The sequence below is a fragment of the Calidris pugnax genome, unplaced genomic scaffold, assembly GCF_001431845.1.
Source record: "Calidris pugnax isolate Ruff unplaced genomic scaffold, ASM143184v1 scaffold171, whole genome shotgun sequence".
Taxonomy (NCBI): Eukaryota; Metazoa; Chordata; class Aves; order Charadriiformes; family Scolopacidae; genus Calidris; species Calidris pugnax.
The window spans coordinates 6,022,936-6,042,359 of NW_015091064.1; positions in this window are offsets into that span (position 1 = coordinate 6,022,936).

Consider the following 19,424-nt stretch of genomic DNA (forward strand, 5'->3'; position numbering starts at 1 on the left):
ATAAACAACTGCAACATGCTTTCAAAAAGAGTTTGTGCTTACAATGAAACGGAAAAACACTAACACTTATCCCTTTACCCATTTCTGCCCTTTAGCAGTGTGCAGTAATCCTGGAAGTCTTGAATGTCTGGTATCAAGTAATTTTTTCCTTTGCAGCACTATATACTTTTAAGATTGAGGTAAGTATGTAGGTTGAAGGAGTTTGCTCTCTTTAATAAGTGACAACGATGCTATTTAAAGCCATGATACTGCAAATGCATACACATGGGAGGATTTGCACAAAAGGGAATAGTAGCACTGAACTCATGGGGATGACTTACAATAGTGGTAATCTCAATGTTCAACTGGCTACAGAATTCAGGCCCAGCCTTGATAAATCATACAGGTGGCCAAATATTTTCTTAAGAAATTACTGGTACTGTAAATATTCAATATTCGTAAGAAGACTCAGATGCAGACTTAAAGAGGGAAGATGGGGACTGTGACACTATCACAACACAATGCAGAAACACATAATGCCAACAAAGGGCTTAACTGCACACAGCTATCTCCCAGATAAATCCACACCTGTCTAAAGGATGGTACCAAAACAAGGGCTAATATAAGAACAAACCATATGAACAGGGAGCATTCCTTGCTAGATTGAAATTCCTTGTATTATTAAGATACACGAAATGGTTCTCACCTTCACTCCAATGCACCAGGCAAACACCTCCTCATAGGGCCAAATGACAGCCCTCACATGGCTTGTTTATGTCTGCAATGCGGGTCAGAATCTTACCTAGAGGGAATACATTCTTTTTTGGTACTATTATTTATGGGTCTGTAAAACCAGGGATCACACTATAGTTTCTTTTTAGACGATTACGACAGTCCACATCTGTGCACCCTGAATTGGCACTCGTGCACTCAGTGTGAGGCCAGATGAACCCCACTACTTAGAGAAACATGCACTTACAGAAGGTGTGTGCCTGGTTTCTAGGGCTATGGCCCAGCCGTGCATTCCCTAGCACGCTGCAAAAATGATATAGCTATTTGCAAGGCGTGTTATCTCTCCTAAGATGCTGATCTTTCTGTTCTCTCTTCTTTTTCTGAAGACTTTCAAAGAAGCATATTATGTCTACTCCTGTGTAAGAGGTGTGACTAGCAGTGCATTTGTGGCAGCAGTGGTAACGGTGGTGACAGCAACCGATGCTGACTCTGAGGCTGTTGCTTAGATTTGCTGGAAAATCCTATGCTGTAAAGCCTTACAACCTTAAGATATGGCAGTCTCAATGTTTGATGGGAGTCAGAGGTGCTCAGAGCTTCTGAGGATAAGGTTCCTCAGTGAGGTGCCATGTACGACTCGGGTAATCTGTATTTTAAAACCTTGCTTTGAAAGGTTTGGCCTTGTGACTCACTGTTGCACTCCAATGAGAATAAGAAAGGCTTTTTGACTGTCATGTACAGCTCTAAATGAGGGTATATGTAAGCCTGTAATTTTTTTTTCTGATCTCAAGCAACCAACAATTTAATTGCAACAGAGGAACGTTCTTTTTATGGTCCCAACCTTTTGGATGCAGTTACTGTTTCCTTCTGTGTACATCACCAACTTCTTGCAACACCTTTGACAAGACGGGCAGAAAAAAGGCCAGATCCATATGAGTAAACAAGTTCCATCTTCCACAAGCTGAAGTAAAGATACATACATGAGAGTGATGGTCTTGTAGAACATAAACACAGAAGTACTCAAAACCTCCAGTGTATTTAATATGTTTACTTTTGTTAAGGAAACACCAGGTGCTTGTTTGCAAGAGAAACCTTCATTCAAACATGTAAGAGGTAATGATTATACTGGTGTGAGTGTGGTCTGTTTATACAGGATTGCAGGAATAGGCTCTTAAACAGCATCTTTTTCAATTTTTTAAAGATCTAAGTTTCTTTTCAGAACAATTTTAAGGTCTTACTAAGTTTTGCACTTTCACAAGAAGGCATTATTCTGCTCTTCATTAAAGCTATAAAGCTGTGAAAAAATACTAGTTATTATTTCTTTTTTTTTCTTTTTAATCTATTTTTCTAAGGAAGAAGGGCCAGCATAACCACATACCTGCCCATCAGTCTCACCATCTTTCTGGCTTCACAAATAGGTTTTGAACCCTTTGGAGAATTTCAGAGAAATAGAAATTTCAAGTTACCATATTGCTAAAAGTGTTTTGAAAATGTGGAACTGGGTAGGACAGAGAGGTGATGTTAGCTGTCCCCAGTGGGTGCAAGGGGTGCAATGTGAGTTCACTTCTGATTACACATCGGAGCATCCACACAACAAAATAGAAGTGTCCCAGCCATTACAAAAAAAATTTAACCATGAGTTTGTGCCTTAGTCAATGCTGGAGAATCTATTTCTCAGTTACAGTATCTCTCCAGTGTGGTTTCATTGTGCAAGGGCTGAGCTGATGCTACAATTTTAGTAGAACTCAGTTAAAAATTTGGGCTCTATTTCCTATTTATTGTCAGAATTTTCCATAATTTTGCAAACATGCTAATTTCAGGTCCATTTTGATTGTCTACAGCTTTGAATATGATACATTCCTGTCCCATGACATTGCTTCAGGGATTTGGGGCTCTCCTGCAACTGCATGTGCTAGCAAAACCCCAATTTTTTCAACACTCAGGTAAGCTGTCACCCAACCGTAAGAGGATATAGGCACCACTCCAGCTTTGAGCTTCATCCAGGTGAAGGGTATGGCTGAACTCAGACTTCAGTTCATGGTTCTGTGGTCACCAGAGCTTGTAACACCATTCAGTGGAAACTATAAAAAAGGCACATAAAAAGATCCTTTATGGATAGGTCTTCTAAAACCCAAGAGAATGTCTATGGAGACATTTTCCTGATGTTGAGTTTCTATTCGTACTGGAAGAAACAATATTTCAGTGCAGAGAGAAGTGAGACCAGCTGGGAGTTGGGTTTTTCCAGATCTTGTCCAATTCACTTCAAAACCCTGGGTACACAGTGAAGTACTTTTGACTCTTAAGATGAAGGAAGTATCACTTTAATTACTGGTCAAATTTTACCAGGAAAGAATTAAAATTATTTCAATCCAATATTAGGAATACTAAAATTTACAGAAAAATAAGGATAAACCTAAAAGAAGTAAGAACTTATTCTAGGCCTTATATTGTTTTTAGATATTTTACCATTCCTCACTCTGCAGCTACTATTTAATGAAAATCAGACATTGCAGATGAATTGCTCTTTAAGCAGCGGAAGTTCCCAGTAGCTGCACGTCTAACACAGAAGTTGAATTCAAGGTGGTGGCTCCTCCAACTGAAACAAAACAAGACAGTGGCTCCCAGGACAAAATGAAAAGCAGTGACCCTTTCTTCCCAGGACTCTGACACATCAAATCCTGAATAACAAGAGTCTTGGGATGACAACACTTTAAGACCACTGCCTTTCATTTACAAACGTTTCAAATACATCTAAAATAAAACACACTCCCAAGGATTTTTGAAATATTTAATTATTATGCTATGAATATGGATATGAATATATATTTTTCATCTTAAATATAATTTTTATGTAAGTAACATGTGGAATATTTTTTCAAGGCAATTGCAGGGGTTATTTTAACTTCTTCCTTACTTTGCAAACCTTCTGTGGCAACATTCAACTCAATTTATATGGCTTCTTCAACAGTTACGACTTTCAGGAGCGTGACTTTCTGCTAAATGCTACCTGTGCCACATGAGCCAGGAAAGTCTCTCTCCTTCGGTGGGTCTGATTCCTGCAAAAGAATCTGAGACACAAACTACCCCAGACCTTGCAGACGTGTAAGCAGGTCTACCCTTAACGACATCAATGTGAAGTTACATATGTGAGTAAAATATGTGGATGTGGGCCAGGGTAACATCGAGGGACGTTTGCCAGATCCTAATTGAGCAATAAGACAGGGTGTAGACTCAGATCCCATGCTTTGGTATGTTGCTAGGCAAAGGGCAACAGCCCTGCACTATCACTCAACAAGGTGTGCTGTCATTGCACAATAACTCCGAGCTGTGTGCCGGGATGATTACAGAGTGCTATTTTCAGTCTATAGAAGATATTTTATTTATGTATATTTTATTCGGCTGACATGCAGAGGAAATAGCTGCTTGGTAAATCTCATACTACAGTAAGTGCATAGTCTATTTTTAGCTAGACAATAATGTGAAAGGTGCTGTTGTTTATAGGCCACTATAGGTGTGCATGGTCTTACATACAAAGGCTGGTTGGAGGACTTAAAAAACAATCAATGCCTTCTTCCTGCAATGAGTCGTGGGTGTGCAGAATCCTACCCACATGTGACACAGGAGAGGAGTTCAGAGCCTTGCTACCTCCGATGCTGAAGGTATACCTATAGCAAAAAATTCCCAAAGTATTTTGTGAGAAAATCCAGGCTATATAAAAAGATAACACTGCTCCTTGGAAAACAATTTCTCATAGGAAGTAGCATGAAATTGTTTTCAGCTTCACAGTTATCTTGTTTGTTTTGCTAATCCTCGCAAATATTAATAAAGGAATGATGAGACAACAGCAAAATGTAAGCACAGGAAGCGACTATTGCCTAAAGCATCTGGATATGATTATGTAAACACGATGTAATAAGAAAGCTGAGAGATTTAACTTTCGAAATCTCTTTTATTCCCTCCTAAAAAAAAAAGCACCCTCTCAGAATATTTACCTTATTCCCCAAGCATCCTGCGAGTTGTTAAAACACTGTAATTTTCGCTGCAAGTTTCTTGCTACTATCGATCAATCTGCCCTAGATTTGATCTGTTATCCAAACTTTTGCCAGCATGTATTCTGATATCTGACCCTTTAATTTGAGAGACAGAGATAATTACAATTTGAAGGGGATATTTTGTATCTAACTCCTATATGTACTATTTCCCTCCTGCCTGCTGGTAAACACAATCAATATTTTGAACATTGATTACATGGCGTGGTTTCTTTTTCTCTATAACTGAAACAGTGACCTCTTCTTTAAGGGCAAGAAGTTGAACATTACTCACAGTGAGGCAGGCGAGTGACCCCAGTTGACAACTGTGCTACTCCTTAAAATTCCCAAGCAATAAACCTTCTAAGAAGAGTGTTCTACCATATATAAACGTTAGTAAATTTAATATTCATTCTACTAGTTTTTAGCTTTTTGTTCTCTCATCAATTCTATTTTATACAGAGTGCTAGCTGTACAGATTAATTTTTTAGCCCTTTTGTTCAAATTAAGGACTCCAGTTTTATTAAAAAATCACCTTAAATCTGTACTTCGTATAAAATACATACTAAACTCATCTTGACCTCTTTGTGGTTCTCCCTCCATAGATAATCATTACAGAGCTTGCCTGTATAAGGCTCCAGGGAGATTCCATGATACTACTATCTAGCAACTGATGCAGAGACACCTGATAATGTCTAAATCTGATATTTTTCTCCATTCAAGTGTTGGAGTAAATAGAGGCAATACAAAGAGTCTCCTAAAACTGATTCACAAAACCCAACATGCTGAAGGAAGCCATCCAGAGCAATCTAACAAGAACCCTCACCCATCCTCACCCTCTAGCATGTAGTCACTGGAGCTAGGGGTGCATGAGGCATGTCTGCGTAACTCGACAAGTCTTACATCTTTCAGGCTTTACTTCAGATAAGTTCTTAGACAGCCACAGAAATGATATTATTTTTTATGGTTTCTATAGCAATCTACTGGTCTGGATGCATACTCAGGAAGGCAGTGGGGGCTGCATTCAATCTGAACACATGCAGACCCAAAAGGTCCATAAATCAGGACAGTACTGTGCACAAGCCATACACAGCACAGGCTCATCTTTGACCTTCTCTTGAAACCGAGCCACCGGGAAACCCCAAATGCAAGAGACATTGAGAAAGATGCAGAGGAAGACAAGCAGCTCAGTAACTTGAGCACTTCATTAAAGCAAAAGAAATATGCACCTATTCTGTAATTTTATACCTATCTAATAATGTAGAAGAACTGGAGAGTCCAGAAGGGAGAAGGAGCTGGACTGGTTCCTGTCTGGCACTTCTAAAACTTCCCCTAAAATGCATAGAAAATCCTGCTTAGCTCTGGCAGAACATGGTCATTGCAGAAGCCTCTTCAGTGAACTGAACTTAGGTGTCATCTCTACTAAGCAGATGTAAAAGGAGAATATTTTGGTGGTGAGAGGCTAGTAATTTGACCAGATAGATTTGTTTCACAGGGACACCAAAAACATTTCTCTGGTGCTAGGACAAAACCCACTCTCTTTTCCTCTAGCCTTTTCCTGTTTAAGCCCAGGGCTCAACAAGCCCCCCAGTGATACACGAGGCCGAACATAGACTCCATTGTCCTTTTTTCTTTTTCTAAAACACCATTTTAGCTGATGTTTTCCAAAAGGAAACACATAAAAAGAGGTTGAGACAGATGTCTGGCAGGGGTATTTTCAATTCAGTTGGTCGGAGTCTGATAAGGTTATAAACAACAAAAAACAACGTTCCTCTTGACTAACACAGTTAGTCAACCTTAGCAACAGACAGTCAACTAACTTTGCTCATAATTGTTATAAGGAACTACTGAAAGCCAGACTATTACAGTTCTACCCATAATATTAAGTTATAATAGATAATTACAGGTATCAAGATGGGCAGCTGTTTCTTTGAATTAATATTGTCCTTTCATTTTTTTTTCTCTTAGATAAGACACAAAAAATGTTAAAAATGAGTAGTCATTCATTATATAAAGCAGCAGCTGAGCGGTAGGTGGAGGAATAGTTGTTTGTTCCTACTCCTAAGCAAACACACATACAGTTTCATTTTTTAAATTCATTTTATTTTGATGGAAAAAAAAGCGATCTCTAATGACACAGAGTTTCAACTGGTAAATCTTCTTTGCAGTTTCCCCTGTTTAATCTCTGAAAGTTGATGTAGCTCATTCCAATTGCCCACAGCATCAGCTTCTCTTGAAAGAACTTGCTCTCTTTTTAGTTTTCCCTTAATGTTTCTTACCAGAAATGGTAATCTTCTTAAGGTGTTGGCAGGAGTCATAAAATTCACCAAAAATAAAGCTTGTGTCTAACCAAGTATCCCATTATCAGGACCACCCAAGAGATCCAGGTTTGTCACAGACACAGTATATTCCTTTACATGATTTTCCAGGATTAGAAAGGAAAGGGAATTTGGGGCATTGATTAGTTGGGTTAGAAAAAAGTTATGAAGATAATTCTACCTAAATAACAGAGTCTTGTAGTTGTTGTGGAGCAAGTACCTTCAGATCTATTTGCTTATTACAGCCAGTTGGTTTATCAGGGTTATTTGATTTCATGCAGCCATTCTGGTGCTGGGTCCCACAGCTTGTGTTGAGGAATTTCCCTTGGTAATTTATGACCAGCCTTTGCCCTAACTCCCCTCTCTCTGCATGCTGGCACTGGATCTTATGATGTGAGATGGAAACTCCACAGAACATGCAAGGTGCTACTGCACCTCTCGGTTATCAATTTTCCCCCCAACCACGGCTTTGCAAACTGAAGCCTTGGTTACTGCCACACGCTGATCCACAGAGACACACAGCTGTTACCCCGTGATGGGGTGGGAAGGACAGAGCATTCCCTGGGAATTGGTCTGGGGATGGCTGGTCTGTCCTGTGGCAAAAGCCCGAAAATCAGGTGTGAGCTTCAGCTTCACTATTTATTTCTGTGTTGGCTTTTTTTTTTTTTAGGGAAGTGAAAGCCCAGAATGGGGATGGCTCTGGAAACTCTGAAGCATTTTGATTGTTTCAGCACAGGTTGGGAGTTGCCACTGGAGCACCTATTGAAAAAACAGTGGCTTGCATCACAAGAGCAGGATGAGACATAGTGATACTTGAGCTAAGTCACCGCCGCTTCCCAGCACAGTTCAAGGTGATGACTAGTCCCAGAGGAGCTGGCATCCCGCTATAGGAAAGATCACTTCTTTCACTGTCTCCTACAGGAGTGATTAGAATCTGCCAGATGAATCTTTCCTTTCCTGGAGCTGAAATCTCTGTGACTGACAGAAGATCATATTTGTAGGCTCCACAGTTCTGAAATTGGCTTATTCTGGAAATCTGCCAGTGTCACAGCCTGGCAAAGTAGAGGGATCAGAATTACACTTGGCTATTCAGTCAGTCTTGCGAACTGTTGCATCACCGCTGCAGGATGTTACAGGCTTTTGATTTTAAGGGACAGCTCTTTACGTTAGTCTTAGGATCCTTTCATTAATTTCCATATACCTAAGACCTGGGAAAAATATATCCTTCTCAAGTCCATTGCATTTTGAAAACATGAAATTCCTGTGTTCAATATTTCTAGCTGAGGAAGCCAGGAAAACAAGCAATGTGAATTGCCTGTAAGTAGCAGACTGGGGACCCACGTCGAAAGATTAGATGGCAACGGTCATTCATTCATGTCCTGTGAGACAGAAATAAAATTACTTTATGTTCATTTCCTCCCCACACACCTCCACCCTTTTCTAAGGTTAACAGAAAGGATTCCTGTAGTACACAAGTTATTTTAAGATCTTGAACAACTTACAGATCTAACATCTTTTCCATGTGTATAAATAACCCCACCTGTTGCAGTATCATATATATGTGATCATTAAAATAGATGCAAGCAAAAAATAGTAGTATACTACATTTCAATCTGAAAAAAATTCTAGGAGCAAAACACAGATAGGAGACACAGACTTTTCCTATTTCAGAAAGATAAAGGGGATTCTCCAGTCTGAGGTGGATTTTCCAGTGTCAAAAATCTATTATACACTCATCAGCATTTTAGAAGTTAGTGAAAAATGAAAAAAAAATTTTTTTTTTTCCTTGTCCAAGCTGTTGAAGTTCACAGAAAATGTTGTGTCAGGGCACATAGTAGGGGTTGTCAAAGTGGTGGCAAGGATGCATCAAATTTGTCTCAGCTTCACAAATTCATGTCGCCTTTTCCTGCTGCATCTGAAACAATCACAGTTCTCCAGGAGCTAATGAAGTGCTTTTTCCCCATTTTTCAATAGATATCTGAGACACAAAGAAAGCTTGAAGATATTTTGTGATAAAGTAGGCACAAGACACGAAAAGACACAATATCTGCTCCAAACTGTCTGCAGGCTGATCCTAACTATACTCCTGGTGCGCTGCATGGTGGAGCGGCCACACTTCAGATATGACAGCAATCTGAGAGCAAACTTCCTGAAAATATTTCCCAGTGAACTAAAAAGCCATGGTGCGAAGGTGGTTATTTTTACAGTGATGTTTTGGCTTCTTTGTTTGGTGGTCATATCACATTTTCAGCACCTAGAAATCCTCCGCTTATGACTGTCTGAATGAAATGTTGTTACTGACGTAACAATTATCTCCTCACCCTGTAGCTTTCAAGTTATGACTTAATGTTGAGAAAACTGTGGGCTAAGTGAGTGAAATAGCTTCAGTACCTTCAAAGGATGTGGTTAGAATAGTCTGTAGGGGTGGGAAGAGAGTTTTCCTTTGCAGTTGGTAGAGCAGCAACAACTGAGTGGCTTTTCAATTTCTTCTGTATTGCAGCTCAAGGCTTTTAGCCCCTGTCTGCTGCACCCACACACGATCTGGTGCAGTCACTTAAAAAGCATATAGCAACCTCTCAGCTCAAGGAGTCCTTTCAAAGCAAGCTTCAGTCACCCAGGGGGCCAGCAATCTGTAGAGGCTGCTTTTTCTGTCCCTGAGATAGAGTATCACATTGGCTCTGCTGCACTGGGGCCACCCTATGCCCATGGTGGAGAAATAGGATTTGCTTTTCATTAATTCTGTTACTATAAAAAATTCCTGTAGGATATTCTGTAGCTAGAGCACTGAATCATTTCTGAAACTTCCTATTCAAATATTTGTTTTATATGGCAATGGTATTAGTAATGTGCAAGTTTTATGCACTGCTATTTCCTCCCACACCCATTGAAAACTAACAAGAGCCAGCCTGTCAAAATAAGCATGTGAATTATAGATCAGCTATAACATGCTTCAAATAGCCAGTGTTCCAGCCTAGGTGATACCATATAACTCTGTTTCCCCTGTGCTTGTAAAATTGCAGTGTCTACAATTCACCAAAAAAAAAGCCTACAAACCAAAGTCTGGATTTATCTTATCTCATTGGAGATACTTAAATTGGATGCTTAAGAATGAAAAATTTTCTTCTGTGGTTGATGGAAAGAGACAGAAAACTTCTTTCAGCTCATCTATGATTTAACTTGTCCTTAAGGAGGGCCATTGCTGGCTATTGATGGAGCCCAAGGTGACTTCGTTTCCAACTTAGGTGCCTCAGTTACATACTTCATTTTCAAGTAGAAGAAAAGGAGCCAAGAGTTTCTCTGAAGATTCAAAAAGCTTGTAGGGAGGCTGAACTCTCCCTTTTCAATCTGGCCCCTTTCACAGACTGCATCCACATGTTGCCTCAGAGGCTGCCTCTAGCGTTACTCTGCGGTGCCAGCTGCTCCCAATATCGAACACCTAGTATGTATATTGTCCTGTAGGCTGTATTCAAAAGGATCAGGAAACGGGAGCACGTACCGTGTCTGCAGTGTTTGCTCATGTGGGGTAATAAAAGTGAAAGCTGACTCTGAGGAGCTGCAGAGGGGCCTTATGCTGCAGAATGACTGGGTAATAAAATGGCAGAGGAAACCCAACATTGATAAATGCAAAGCAGTTTTCAAGGGGGGAAAAAATAACCTTAAATGCACGATCCACTGGTCATAATGGGCTCTGATCCGGTCTTAATCACTGAGGGGACACAAAACTCTTGGAATCACGACATGCAGCCATAGTCACAGACTGTCACATTCAGCGTAGCAATTAGTCGCAGTCAGAAAAGCAAGTCAGTATCAACAACTATTAGAAAGAAATACAGAACAAACCAGAAGCCAAGTGTGTCACTATAAATCCATACTGCTGCTGTACCCTGAATATTGAGTGGGATTCTGGTTTCCCATCCCAAAGGGTATAGCAGAAGTAGAAAAGAAACAGTGAAATGAGATCTTTTACAGAAGGAATTATTAAACAGACTGAGATTCTTCAGCTGGGAAAAGAGAAAGGATATAATACAGGGTCTATAAAATCATGAATGGCAGGGAGAAAGTGCGTGCAGGATTACTGTGTGCTGTCTCCTCTAACGCAGTAACGAGGGGGTATCAAATGAAATTAGGAGGCTTGAATGACACAAGTTCAAACAAAGAGTTACTTTTTCATATATACAATTAAGTTATGGAATGCCTGGCCACAGGATGCTGCGGTTGCTAAGAGCACATGAGGGCTCAAAAGCAAATCAGAAGAATTCGCTGAAGAAAAATCCGCTGATGGATATCAAATAGAAAAGCACTGCTGCTGGTTTAGAGAGCAAATGGGCTGCAAATCACAGGGAGAGGGGCCTGAGAGACTGCTATGAGGGTGTGTCGTTATATGCTTGCACTGCTCTTGTCCTCTCCCATGGACATTCCCTATTGCCCTGTGTCAGAGAGAAGATACTGGACTAGATGGACCACTGGCCTGGCTTTGTCTGGTCATTCCTGTTTTCAGTGTACCTACAACCCTCCTCTGCTTGCAGATCATTCTAAGTAAGATCGTATACCTTTCTGTCTGGTTGATGTCATCACTTAAGCAAATGGAGGGTAAAAAAATGCTCATGGAAATCCAAACAGGAAGCACTTTGCAAACAAAGAGGCACAGGCTGGTGCCTGCAGAGCTGCTGCTCTTCATGCTCCACAGGACCTGAAAGAGACCTCTGCTACCTGCAGCCACAGCACAGATGTAGAAGGACAATGAAATGATCTAATTTTTATTTTTTTTTTCTTCTCCAGATTATGGCAGATCTGATGTTTATCGTTTGAAAGCTGGGACACACCTGGGCAGCAGCAGCACAGCACCGAGCCACAATCGTGTCAGACAACAACTCTCCCTGGCTAATAGGTTCTGATGAAACCCAGGCCAGTACTCAAGGAAAAATCTCGGGTTTTAATGCTCTCAGGAACTTAAGTCTTCAGTGCCAGCAGCATGGTAACGCTTATGGTACAGCATGAAGCAAGGCTTTGTCACAAAGAACCCAGAATGGGCTCATCTAACCAGCCCTACCTCCGGGTGTAGGGTGACCTTCCCGATTAGCCTTTTGAAAGCCTTTCACTATATATGGCACTTTCAGTCTTGGCAAGATAAATCTGAAGGGAGAGCAAAGGGATGTCTCATGATGCAAGTACTAAAGCATTCTTGGATTTTCAAGAAAAAATACACAAAACAACTTCCTGACTCAAAAAGAGCCGTATCTGGCATGGGAAACTTCTACATTAGACCTCACTCTGACGGGGAAATATTAATCACAAAATTTAGAGTTTGCTTAGGTGGAAGTGATAATGATTTGATTTTATGTGCTTTTAAAATGCATTTTACATGTTTTACATGTAAGCAGTATAGAGTCCTAACCTGAAATTTATACTTACTGCCTTAAAAGATCCTGTTCTACAAATCTGCAAAAAATGAAGATATGTATCAGCCAGCCTGGAGGAGAAAATTTAAACCAACAAAAATGTGAACAATAATTTACAGCAACTCAAGAATATGTCATTAGATCTTCAAAAAGCCGCAATTAAGAAAGATGTGCACAGTAGCTAAAATCAACATCCTTTTGAGGAAGGACTGGAAAAAAAGTTAATATTTTGCCAATACTTCTGCAGACAAAATAGGGCAACCAGGTAATTATAGGCCTGTCAGTTTGACGTCTATTCCAGGCAGAGTGATGGAGTTGCTGATAGGAAAGTCAATTAATAAAGTATTAAAACAGTGCAATTTAATTAATGGCAATCAACACAGATTAATGGAAGAAAGATCTTATCAAATTAATGTGCTATTTTTATAAGACTACAAATTTGGTGGATAAAAGCAATTGTGGTAATGCTGTATACTTTGCCTTTGAATGCATTTGCCATATAGTAGCACATGAGATTTTGCCAGAAATCTGCACTGCTATGATGAACCCACCTGGCCAACCAACTTGTTTTAAAACTGGCTAGCACTAAATCTAACACCCTAATGTAACGTGGGGTTCTCAGAGACTGGGTTCTGCAGAGACTGCTTATCAGCCTTGTGCCTATTAATAATGCTATCAGCAATCCAGTAGAAAGCAGTGCTTTCACTAATAATATTTTTCGATGAACCAAAATTTGCAAGAGGGCAGAAGTGGGCAATGCCTTTTCACTATTGCTTGAGGAGCAGGTGCAAAAGAAATAACTGGTGTTTCACATGTAACCCACCATAAATGGTCTGGTCAAGAACAAACACATCAGGCCTTACTCACATAAGAAGGGTTCTCCTCTGGGAAGCTGAGACTTAAAAATGAACAGGGGGACCTGGCAGACAACCGGCTGAGTCCCAGGGCCCTCTGTGATCGTGTTGCTGAAAGGGCCAATGCAGTCTTTTTCTGTGTGTGGAGGACACCATTAACAGGGAGCAAAGGGTTTATATTACTTCTGTATTTGGCATTGGTAAAAGCTATTGGAATAATGTCAGTCCTGATGTCAGCAACTCAAGAAGGACGTTGGTAAATTGGAGGTAGTTCAGAGAAGAACCACATGAATGCAAAAAAAAAAGGCTGTAAAATGGAGTAACTCCACAGGGTAAGTCTATTTAGATTTAGTGTATCAAAGTAAAATCTAAGGAATAATTTGATTATGGTTTGTAAGTGCTTTCATGTGGAACAGACACTGTCTAATAGGGGAGTTTTCACTCTGATAGAAAAAATATACAAGGAAATCCAATGGAAAGCTGAGATGCATCGTTTCAGTTGTATTAAGGATAGGCAACTACTGCAATCATTTACCATTCACTGTGATAGAGCTGGATGTCTTTTTTGTCTAGCCCTTCTTAAGTCGTTCTCTTGTTTAACAGGAAAGAATTCCAGGTAAGCTAGTGACCCATGCTGAAGAGTCAGGAATGGTCATAAAGTTTTTATGCACTTAACATCTATGAATGCAACTGTGTAAACTATATCAACATACATTTTTAAGTAAATAAAATACAGATGGTTCTGGGTGAAGAATAGAATCCAAATTTATCTAATGGGAGTTTCTTGCATACATCAGGAGGTGCTTTGTGAATGATGGGGGTGGTGTTTCTTTCCAGCTCTGCTTTTGGAACCTGCTCATTTTTCAGTGCTACCCAAAAAGCTGGCAACAGAAGATTGCAATGAGGTTTTGGAGAACAACTCCTAGAAGCACATCCAGTTGTCATGTTTCCATCTCACATTCGCCTCCACCAGCATCATGCTGATGGGTGCAACTGAGGTAGCAGAACCTGCTTAAGAGGGATCTGGTTCAGGTTATGTACTTTTCTGGAAAATAACTTCCCAAGGTAACTTATTCCTAAAGTGAAAAATGGATGTCGTACTTCCCTAAAAGAAAAGAGACCTTAATGCCAACTGTCTTGAGTGTGTTCGATCCCAAAAGGTTAGGAATAACTATTCATAATATCTCATAGCTTCTCTTGCATATAAGGGTTTCCCTGGAATATGCAAACGTAGCACTTCTCTTCCTGATATTACATCCATGGGTGCGCCCTACTCTCCCGGCCCATTACAAAAGAAGTAAGCTCACTCTTTTTCTTCTCTTAGCAATACTAGTATAACTTAAAATGCAGGAAACGTAAAAAACATGTTACATATCTGACCAGTGAGGAAGTGCTTTTCCTCAGGTAATTTCATAAAGCTAGAAGACGAGGCTGTTCAGGAGAGAATTCCACCACGTAAGATTTATTTCAATTAGCGAGGGATAACATTGATATTGATATGGATATACATAACACAACCACATTTTAGCTTCTGGGAATGGTGCCATCTGCGAATAATGAGAGTTAGTGGTAACAGAGAAATGTAAGGTCTGACTAGGGTAGCCAACAGCCCACAGCCTTGACAGTCCGATTTGGAGGTCAGTGTTGTGATTTAGAAGGTCAATTTGCTTTTGCTCATGCTATCTGAAACCAATCAGCAGTGCACCTGACATACAGATGAAGATTTCTAAACTACCAGCAATGGTCAGGCTGGGAACACAGTGTGGTCACAGCCACAGCTAAAACTTGTGTGTGTAATACTATTGCTTTGAAATATCTGATACATTACTGAGATCCAGAACCAGAGACAAAGATCACTGATTCTTGAGCTAAGGACTGCTTTGCCTCCTAGGTAGAACACTCTCCCATATGCAGAGATTTGTCCTGCAGACAGCTAAGACACTTCTTAAGTCCCAGATGAATAAACATAGGAAGACAAACCTCATAGCACTTCAGCTAACAGCTTTTTTTCTTTACAATTTCTGTACAATATAACATGAAGGCAGCTTGCAGAAACGTTGGACCTGCTTCTCTCTACCTCATTTAACTGGCTTCTGTACATAAATTACTTTGTGAAGTATTTTTTTTTCTTTTATTGCACTGTAGTCAGCTGTAAATCTTGCACTGAGTTATTCAATAACACCTTTTTTTTTTTATTGTTTGAGTGAAGAATGAAGCCTAAGGCTTGATTCTGACTACAGATATGGCACACAGGTATTTATCCTTACATACTTTGTTGTATCCTTATTCCACACGCATGTAAGCCCCACACGTGAACTTCATGCAAATGGGTATATTTCTTGTCAAGTTATCTCTTGACAGTAGCTATTCAATAAAAAATGGACTCACATACCAGAAATCAAAATCACACCTCTATTTAAAGCACAGATGCTTCTCTCCATGTCTTTGAATCGCCCTTTTTGATGCACGGAGAAAAGACTTGTCCCATTACTGTCCCATGATTTATCATTTTTCTTAGCCTTCCTTACTAACCTACTAAAATTCTAGTGTAAATGATTACAAAAAATAGAAAAACATATCCAAGTTGGCATGGGGATCCAGCCTTGACAACTGGTGGTGAGGTCCTTGCAAGCATATTTTGAGCTAGCTACTTGGATTAATTTTGCTGGAACGAGACTGTCTTTTCAATATGACAGTTCTCAACACTTAATAGTTGTTTAATGTTCCCAGTAGGCTCAGCCCTGCACTTTGTAAATCAGCAAAAAATAAAATGAAGGTCTTTATTTTAGCACTTCAAAAATTATTATCCTTTTTGTTCTGGCTTGTGTTTGTATGCTGATAATATATTTTCTGTAAAAGGACAAGGAGCAGACTGACCTGGAAAAGGAAGCCTTTTTTATGTAGAACTGTCTTTGATCACTCACAAGACTTGTGCTCTGATCTAAGCTCATTGACATCAATGGAAGAAAGACTGCTATTAGCTTGGGGGGGGAGGGTTGGCTCCTGTCCACACAGAGTCCATATACGCAAAAGCAGATGCTAAAAGATAAAACATACTGAAAGTCAGAGTTACAGAAAAGATACTTTTCTTTGCATAAGGTTAGACTTATAACACACTTTTCACTTAGTATTTTTTTCTTAGACCCTGACATAGGAAACTCCAATTTCTACATCTATTGTTGCTGTTTACCTGCAGATAAACCTGCAGATATGGAAAAGGGGAGAGCTTGGTGGATATTTTCCGTAGCATGAAAATGGAAGGCCTCCTCCATAGACTCTCCTGGGACACCAAAGAATAGGGAAAGGGAAAACAAAGCTCTGGGTAAACCACCCCCTCAACTGCATTTCCCAGAGGAAAAGCTATTCCATAGAGGCAACTAAGCACTATAGTAATGGACATGGTCATCAAAGAAGTGGATAATTGCAGAGTCTGTTTAAAAGATAAAGAAACTTCTAATGGGATTGTCATTCTTGGTGATGGTTTCCAGACATGGTAGATGGGTACAATGAAGTCCAGAGATGAAAAGTCACATCAGTAAACAGCTGTAAAAGGAATCCTCCCCAGCTAACTTGGGGAAAAGAAGGCAACCTGCATTCTGACATGTATCAGTATCTTCAGAAAGGTCATGGGGATAACATGACAGTTTTGTCATATGTCATTCTGCTGGCTACTTCTTTGGTACCATTGATTCTGTTTTATATTAAATATTCAGAAAATTTCTCTCATACAATTGAATGAGAAAATATAATGAAATTTGCCACTATCAACACAGTTTGTTTCAAACAAGAGTCTTGAAGGACTGTGAACATGACATTTAGGCTTGGACCAGCCAACAGCATCCCTTTAGCCCAGACATTCTGGCCAATCTGTTTCAAGCCAAGCATCTCTTTCTCATTTGGTTAATGCCTCCTACATGAGGACCACAGCAGACAGCAGTTAAACAGAACTTTACTGCTGACTTGGTCTTCAGACTTTGATCTGACCTTTAGGACCTGATTCCTTTTCACATCTCATATGTTACATGCTGACCTTGCTCTACAATTTCAGCTGACTGACGTAGACTTAGATCAATAAAAACAGGCACAGGGTTACATACACCTAGTGTCTCATTGAGGCGTATAAAGATTTGCTCATTCAGAGCTTATTCCTTTAACATTGGACTGAAATGGCAATATTTTCATTGACATATCTGAGAGCAGAAACAATGTTTACAAAGTGTTAGGTTTGGGGAAAGATGCCAGAAAAAAGGAAAGTAAAATTATTAAAATATATTGGAAGTGCAAAATTCATCCCATTGATATATGTGTCATCCCATGGATGTAACTGTATCATTACCACTACATGTATCCTTTTATGCTCATCCAGAAACCGAAATTTATAACCTTTTCCTTCCAAATTTCAATATTTATGGCAAGCGTATCCCATTCCATGCCAAATCACTTCTTCAGATTCTCTTAAAAATCCAGAGTTTCCAACTAGAGGCTTAGAATGAACTAGATTTTTCACTCCTTTCTCTTTTCACTCCTTTCTCCTGTTGGTCTTGGAGGCTCTGGGTAGCCTTTCCAGAGTTGCTAGGGACTGTGGCTCCAGCTGATGCTGGGTAACTAAGTAAGTTAAACAGAAAACATTGGTCTAGAGAACAAAGGTTGATGCAAAAGCCTAGGTCTCTCATGCTTTGTCATAGTCAGAAGGAGTATGCAGGGGGAGAGGAAGGGAGAAATTGTGTAAAAAGCCATCTACTAAGAAAAGAATGTTTGATTTGGATCACAGGATGTGAGACTGGAGAATGTATTGCATAACTTTATGGCTTGTCCTTATTTGCAATGATTCAGTATCCGGCACTGCTCATCCCATTTCTAAAAATGGTATTGAAAAGTTAACAGAGTATTCAGAGGTGATGGGAATAACTGAGGAATGGAAGGAAAACACCTTTTCATTTTACAGCAGGCAGCAAAGACTGAGTCTGCAGGTGATCCTGCAGGTTGTTGCACATCGTTGGTTCTGTGTCCTTCCCCACTACCTAAGGGACATTCACTGGGTTAAATCCCCTCGCCTGCCAGAGGCTCCTTTTCTCCATGCCAAATTTAAGATTATGACAATCCTTTGTCCACGGTATTTCTTTTCTAACAGCGTAACAGGGTACGCACAGCTCCTCGTGTGTAGGACAAGAGATGAGGCAGGTGCAGTGCTGTGCAGCAAGAGCTACCCCTCACAACAGACATTTCTAAGGACTCCCCCATCAAGACTAGCCCCTGATGGAACAATCCGTACAGACTCTTTGGAGTCAGAGTTCAGAGATTATTTCTTTCTACCCCAAAGCAGGCAGCTTTGGGGTAAAAAGCTTCTGGACTAACTTCTAGGACTGACTTCTCCACTGGGAATATTTCATTATTAGCATGCTTATTTCCCCCTACCCCTCGCAAACAAGCATCATCCAAACCTCAAAGTCCTCATCCCAAACCAACACTTTTCCCACTTGTGACCCTCCCCTGTTCCAATGTAGGAAAAGGGGAGCCAAGCTATGGCATGGCCAGCCCCTTGGCATCCCCCTGTAGAGGCTCCAGCTCTTGGACTGAGCCCAGCTTGCCCTGTCCTCTGCTTACTCTTGATTTATGTTGTTATGTTGGCTTGTGTTTTTCTGGGGGGTCGGTGGGTTAGTTTTTTGGTTGCCTTTTTTTTGGGATGCCAGGCTCGTTAGGAGTTCAGGGAGCTGCTCATCAAACTTTAATATACATCCAAACTCTTATTATTTAAACAATAAAAGGGGAGCGGGTGAAGAAAACCTAGCAGACCGCAGTGGTGCTGGGCGGGGACAGCCCGACCTCATTCATGGCTTTCTCTGTGCAGGAGGAAAGGGCTTACGTTTCCCTCTGCTCACACCCCCCCTCCCCGCCATCGTTTTAATTTTGGGATGGATTAAGACAAACCCGGAGCCGGGAGAACTCTTCCCACCCGACTGCACCGGGAAGCAACCGGTTTTTTGCTCCCGTAAGTACGAGGAGAGCCACGCTGCCCGGAAAAAAAAAAAAAAAAAAAAAAAAAAAAAAAAAAAAAAAAAAAAAAAAAACCACCAACAAAAACCCAAACCCCCCTCCTTCTTTGAAAAAAAAAAAAAA